General features: G+C 32.4%; 1 non-coding gene across 1 annotated transcript; it reads left to right on the top strand.

The window, feature by feature from the left end:
* The first annotated feature begins 1,081 nt into the window (after window positions 1-1,081).
* On the top strand, window positions 1,082-1,153 carry TRNAD-GUC (transfer RNA aspartic acid (anticodon GUC)). Its single transcript has one exon. It is a non-coding gene; the product is annotated as a tRNA-Asp (tRNA).
* The last annotated feature ends 6,490 nt before the right edge of the window (window positions 1,154-7,643 follow it).

Raw genomic sequence — 7,643 nt, forward strand, 5'->3', positions numbered from 1 at the left:
TTTAATTATGATTACCATCAAGGGAATGACTACACTAACTGGCTACAAACATGAGATTATTTATCTAATCATGTTATGAATCTTTCAAACTTTACTATAATTTAACTAAAAATGTCAACTATTCCCAAAACTTTTTATTTTCGAAAACACATTTTATTAAAACATAGTTAGATTAGAGTTTCTTGTTGAACTTCTTCATTTATTCAATTCTTTTTCAAAAACAAACTAAGAGGTGGGTTTCACTTACTAGAAACTAATATATGACATACAAGTATAATGTACCTAAAATTCTACATGCTCATAATGATTTATAATGCAATTAATAGTCCAATTAATTACTTAGCCAAAATTCATAAATTTCCACAGAAATTTCGACAGCATTTCCCCTATAATATGGACAATTTTTTTTATGCGTCCAAATTTCAACCTGTTTCACAACAATATAATAATCCAGCACTAAATATCCATAATTCTCCTCAAATTCCTCCTTTCAACTTCCACAATAACCTCCTCCATCCATATATAGCAATTTAATCCCAAAAAATTTCAAATTTTCATCAAATTCCACAGATTTCACATACTTCATGTAATGACAAAAATAATAACATCCCCCCCACACTTAAATCTTACATTGTCCTCAATGTAACTTTTAAAATGTGGAAGAGATCATGGAACTTCTCAAAAACTAACCATATAAGTAAAGTGAAAAACACACTAAAATAAAAGTAACTAAAAGTTTAAGAAAGCAAATCTGAGTCTTGGGCTGCCTCCCAAGTAGCGCCTTTTGTTTACGTCGTTGGCTCGACATTTCCACTTCTAGATCAAGCTTCATGTAGCTCCTCGTAATATATATTCTTCAACCTGCAATATCTTAACTTGATTATAGAATATGAAAACACAGTTGTAAAAAAAAATCCAAACATTAAATGATTGTTCTTTTTCTCAGTAATGGTGGATTCTTTTCTAATTTTCAGAAAATATCATCTCTATCATTCAGTTTCTCAAATAAAGCATACACTTGAAAACTATTTTAGGTATAAAAATCATGTAACTTGAAATTTAAAATTCAGTTTTTGTTTACGTCGTTGTAGTATAGTGGTAAGTATTCTCGCCTGTCACGCGGGTGACCCGGGTTCGATCCCCGGCAACGGCGCCAAAATTTGGTACGTGTCGTTATGCGTACAAATTAAAACCTTATTTTATCCACATTAATATTATCTAAGTTTAGTACAACGATAAATAAGGGTCGATCCAACGGAGAAGTTTATATGATCCTAAAATCCAAGTTCAACTAATTAAGAGTACTTAACTATTATATACATGTTATTTATTAATATATACATATACACATTGTTTTGGGGGGTTTACAAGACGTTTTTATGAATTTACAAACTATTAAAGATAAATCTATCCTATATTTACAAGTGATGACAAGTAATTCCACGTTACACTCATATTACTTTCAGAGATTAATCATTTCCTGACCTCGATATACTTCCAATTTCATAAATCCAAGATTGATTAGTTAGATTAACTGTAGGAATTCAAGTAGCCAAACTCCCCTATACTTCCATACTTTTAATCAACATTGAACTAGGCCGATTATCGATTCTAAACTAATCTAATCACCACAAGTATTTTGCAACTTCCGACGATTAAACTAGAAGCATTATAGAACGAGAAGTACATCATTAATCCCTAGTTAATCTAAACATAACATATCTTTATGTTTAAAGAACTAGTCCAAGTTATATTCTAGTTTGAACTTACAACCATCTTTGCAGGCCTAAATTAAACTAGTTGCTACTTGTTGTTATACAATTTAGACTAGGCTAAATCACATAACTAGCAATAATCTCAATTTTATACTTAATAAGATAGCAAATTAAGTATAACATTAAAATCTAAAACATACACACAAATATAACTCATGTATCTAAGATCAAACATTCTTGAATTTCACTCCACATACATTCAACACCACAATCCAAACATACTTCAATCAATATGATTCAAACTTAATTCAAATAATACAATCCAAACTTAATTCAAATAACACAATCCAAACCTACTACGAAATTCAAAAGTATAATCGGGAAATTTCAAAACTAAATTGAAAGTGCAAGAGAAAGAAAGAAGACTTATGTATAGCGCGGAAATTCTTCTACGAAATTCGGATTTCGCACCTACAATCGACTTTGAACTTCACCCTCCCCGGTTGTGTGCTAGGACTCCAACCCAAGGCTGTCCTCTGTCGAACTCGCGCACTCCAAATTAGTCCCGAAACCTCGCGAAATTCTCTGATTTTTTCACTCGAAATTTTGTGGAAATTCTTGCATACTAATTTCGTGACCTTGATGGGATATTTATACCCAAATTCGCCGCCCAATTGAAGATTTTCGGCCAATTGGAGAAGAGGATTGACCTCCACGTTTTTGCCCTAGAAACGGCCTCTGTCGTTGCTTCTTTGCGGTGCCACTTGCGACCCTCTGCTGTCTTGTGATTGGTCGCGAGTTATGCGTTTTGTGATTGGTGGAGAAGGGGTGGTGGAAGAAGCTGATTGAAGGAGGGAGTTGAGGTGGAGCGTCGAAGAGAACGAAGGAGGAAGAGGACGAAACTGTTTTTTTGGTTCCCCTTTTTTTTCTCTGTTCTTTTCTTCCTTCTTTCTTAAACTCACGTGTTCCTTTTTTTTTTCTTCTTCTTTCTTTTTTTTCGTTTTTTCCTTCTTGGCTTGCTTTTGGAACTTTTGGAGTTGTGGACTTGGGCTTGGCTTGTAATTCTTGGACAAAAGTTTTTCCATGAAATAAAAATATTAATTCCCTTAATGTATTTCATTTCATTTAACTTTTAGACGGAACAAACCTATTCTTAGCCATCTATTAACAATTCACACCATATTTCTTCAAATGCCTTTGATTAATTAATTTATCATTCCATTCATATCTGTCACTTCAAATATCCTAATTCCATGTGCTCTAAATTAAAATTCATGACTTTTTATGGTTCAATGATACATAAAGAGTGATAAATGGTAAATACATTTTGAGGGGGAAGTTAAGGAAGAAGTGAGAAGCAAGTATTATATGTTTTATCAATTGATGCTCAGAAAGATATATCATTAGATGGAACTACTCATATAATTCCTAATGATGAAGGAATGGTAAGGAACTCAGGGGGAATAAGGAAGGAATCGATATATATGTTTTCATTCTTGGTGGTGGATTTCAAGTATGTGTGAGTAAGCAATTACTTCTTTGTGGCTGGTAAATGGACATTCTAGGAAAAGTGCAACAACTTGTAGTGACACCCTTGTTTAAGAAAAAAATAAAAATAAAAATTAAAAATAATTGAAAAAAAGAAAAAAAAGAAGGGTAAACAAGGGTGATCAAATCTTTATTATTTCCTAGAAGTCAATATGTCATATATGTGGTGGTGAATATGCTTACTCATGAAATTGATGAGAAGAGGAACATGAGGAAAAATGAAGAACTTGATTATAAAATGAATTCGTTCAAGTTTCTTCACTCAATGAGTTCCTCAAGGTTGATTAGTTGAGTAAAGTGAACTTGATAGATATATATCAAGATTGAATGTGTGTGGGGTTTGACACAGATTTAAAAGTGTGAGGTGAAGTGATTAACTATAATGATTGTTGAGAACCTCTTATTATGTCTAAACCATAGAGCACACAATATATCTCAAGTTCCTCTACTCAAAATTTCCACAAACTTCTTTCATATTTCTTTGAGCCGGATATTACAATGTTCTATCTCTTAATCCATTCTTGACCTTAAAAGTTGATTTTTGCTTGACTTTTATTTTCTTACTTGTCAAGTTCCTTCAATGGTTTTTGAAGTTGGGTCTTTGGATTGTGAGTTGGAAATTTGTGTAGCACATGCATCCTAAGTTTGAAAACTGAGATTCTTGAGGCTTTTGGGACTAACAAGTGTTTAACCATGATGGTGGTAAGTGTAGCATATAAAATAATGTGTATATGATTAACCTAAAATAAATGTGTGTAAGATAATCCTTTTCGATAATGACAAAAGGGGGAAGAATATGTATGATGCTTATGGTCAAATATAGTTAAGTCTATATCCTTCATGATGAATGTTCTTTATATGATGTGTTTATTTATGTTGATATCTTCCTTCATATACATGCATGACTTGTTCATTATGGGGAATTAAAGTACATCGTTTATTGCTTAATTTGGATAAGCATCATTTGTTTGTCATCATCAAAAAGGGGGAAATTGTTGAGTCATGTAGTATTTTGATGATTGTAAACAAATGATGATTATCTAACTAACATGTGTGTTTGAGATGTGCATATTACATTAACATGAAACAAGTCATCAAAGGTTGAATATATCACATCATGAAGGTCTTCCCACAAGTGAAGTTCCTAAAAGAGTTCCTATAAGGAACACAAATAGAGCGGTTCCTAGGTACATCCTATGAGGAACATTGAATATGAAGTTCTGGAGCAGTTCCTGAGTGGGAGCAGCAATATAACGTTTCAGAGTTGAAACAAGAAGTTCCTGAGCAGGAACTATGAGTGCGAAGTTTCTTAAAGGAACTAGCACACTGAAGTTCCAAAGGTGGAGCTATCAACATGCGGTTCTTGAGTTGGAGCAGCATGGAGCATGAAGGCAGAAAATATGAGTTTATTTTCTAGGATTCATGTAAGTATATGGAAACATGAAAGGTAAGGAACAAGGTCTAAAGGAACTCGTAAGGTCAAAGGAACTCGTGGAACTTAGAGTCAAAAGTATTTAAGAGTCAATAAATCTGATGCATATTATTATCTTAATCTATAAGAATTTATTTAGAGTTTATTTCTTAATAAATCTCTACGTGGTTAAATATTTTAAATAATATGCGTTAGTTGTTTTAGGATAAGTTTTAGTTTTAAAATAAAAGATAAGTTTTAAAATAAAATAGTTTTAATAAAATCGGTTTCTTTAGGAATCTGATTTTAATTAATTTAATTTTATCTTTTTAGTTTTTGGAAAATAAAAAGGCTAGATTTAAATACGTATAATGATGTTTGTTAAAGAAATTGTCTGTCTGTTCCTCTCTAAAGGAACAGACGTGCTGGTCTATCAATCTAAGTTAAAGGAACAAAGTAGCAGTCAAAGGAACTAGGCGTGTAAAATATTGTGCAACGCTTAAAAGGATTTTGTTGAGTTTTGTAGGCTATATTTTAGGAAAATGATTTTATATGGTACACATCTGATATTAAAGAAAAGATCTTATATGTAAAAGATTTTATCTTTATTCCAAAATAAAATCATTTTCGAATTTACAAGAAAATCTTTTAAATATATTATTTGATAAAAAGATTAAATTTTGATGTTATTAATTAAAATAGTTTTGAATTAAAAATCAAATTTAAATTACGGTTGCATAAGTAAAGGGTAGATTTTAGGAAGCAGTAACGTAATTCTCTCCCACGTTTAACAGTGATCATGGAGATCATGGGATGATTGAGGAACGTGTTCCTTCGAGTAAGGAACATCATGGGATAATGGTTTAACCACTAACACATGATTAATCACACGTTCATTCTAAAAGACTGCTATAAATATACAAGCTCAATTGAGTTTCAAATTGTCTGACTAGTGTCTTTCCATAGTGTTAGACTTATGTCATTCCATAAGTTTGGCTTAATGAATAGCGTTATAAAAGAAATATATTTTCTATTCCTTGTTTGAGTCAGTTCCTTTGAGTTTCAAGTTCCTACGAGTGCTATGTTCCTTTACAGTTATTCAGTTTCTATATAGTAGAGTTAAACCAAATTATCAAGCGTCTGTATTTGAGTTTGGGGTTTAAGGGTTTGAGTGAACTCTTGTAATGGGAACTTGGTAAAGGGTTTGAGTGAATTCTTGTATCAAGTTCGAGTTAGGAACTTGAGTAAGTTCGAGTCAGGAACTTGAGTAAGTTCTTGTTGTGTATGCGTAGACTTAGGGTGAAGTCTATTTAGGGGTGAAGGGTTTGAGTAAACCTTTTGTAAAGAGTTGTGGGAACTCTTGAAAGACTTAGAGTTAAGTCTAGAGTATAGAGTGGAGATTGTGACAGAGTTGGAGTCCCGAGTGGAACTTGAGTATGTAATAGGTTGAATCATAGGAGATTTCCTATTATAGTGAAGAGTTTAAATCCTGAGTTGGTCGTGGTTTTTCTTCTTGTATTGAGACAAGAAGTTTTCACGTAAAAATCTCTCTTGCACTTTCGCTTCCTTATTGCTTATGTTCTAAATTCCGCATTATTTGGGCAATAAGTTCCACACTACAATTCACCCCTCCCCCTTGTAGTGTTCCTAGTGAAATAACAATATGTATTTGCTTGTATCAATATTAATCATGGATGTATTTTGTGTGTATTCCATTAGTTTTTTCTTACTTTCATCAATTTAGCGGTGAGCTACTAGTGGAAAAAACCTTATTTGTCACTTAGTAACATATTTGATTTTTTACAAAACAGCATTCGAAAATCGATAAAAAATATGGGAGAGAAAGATGGACGGAAAATCAGATCCCGTCCTTTAGTGAACTGATCAGATTGTAGAAACTGCTACGATTTTCTAAAATCTGACCCGATGTACAAGATCAGATCAAATATTTCGTTATTTTCTCTAAAACAAAAACGAGCTCGGTCCCTAAATAATGCGCCTTTTTGTAGAGGTCTAAAGTATAGATGAAGGCTCAACACATTTCTTTTTAGACTCCCCATATATGATCTCTCTCCTCCCTCAAAAATATCAAACCCTAATCTCCATCCTCTCTACTCCTCCCTCACACCACACAACAGATCCATAAGCCCTAATTCTCACTCAGCTCCCTCCTCTCTCCTCTCACCTCTTGTAAATGCCACCACCTTAGTCTTACCTCTCTCTTTCCTCTCTACTCCTCCCTCACTAAACGAAGAACGAAAATGAAGAGCGAAAATGATGATTGAAAAGAAGAACGAAGAAACGAAATGTAGAACGAAATGAAGAGCGAAATTAAGAATCGAAGATATGTAAGAAATTGGTTCCTTTGAGTTTTATGGGATTTAGTTTTTGGATCTGGTTATAGGTGTTGGTTTCTTTTTTTGTTTTTGTTTTTTTACCAGAGGTCTTTCGTTTTATTTGGGATTTAGTTTTTAGATATGGTTTTGGGTGTAGGTTTTTATTTCGTTTTTTTGGGCTTCCATTTTCGTTTCATTCATTTTAGGCTACCATTTTCGTTTGATTTTTTTTCGAACTCTTAATTTTTGTTTTTTCGTTTTATCTGGGTAGTTTTTTTTGTTTCTTCGTTTTCTATTTTTTTTTTTTTTCGTACATGTTGCAATTTTCGTATACTTATTTACTGATATTGACTGGATGCTTCTTAATTTTTCATTGCGCTAACCAGTTTTTTTTGTATATGTTGTAATTTTTCATATACTTCATTAGTCTGGATTTAGTTTGGATTTGCTTCTGAGATGTGGTTTGCAGCATAAATGTTGTATGTGTTTGGTGTGCAGATATAAAAAAAATTATTATTGTATAAGTGGTAAAATCTTTACAATCTAATTTTTGTTTTCTTTTTCCATATATATTGCATAAGTGATAAATTTCATATATTGAAATATTGTGTATATATGTTAAATTGGTATTAT

This window comes from Beta vulgaris, chromosome 8 (genome assembly GCF_026745355.1).
Source record: "Beta vulgaris subsp. vulgaris cultivar EL10 chromosome 8, EL10.2, whole genome shotgun sequence".
Classification (NCBI taxonomy): domain Eukaryota; kingdom Viridiplantae; phylum Streptophyta; class Magnoliopsida; order Caryophyllales; family Amaranthaceae; genus Beta; species Beta vulgaris.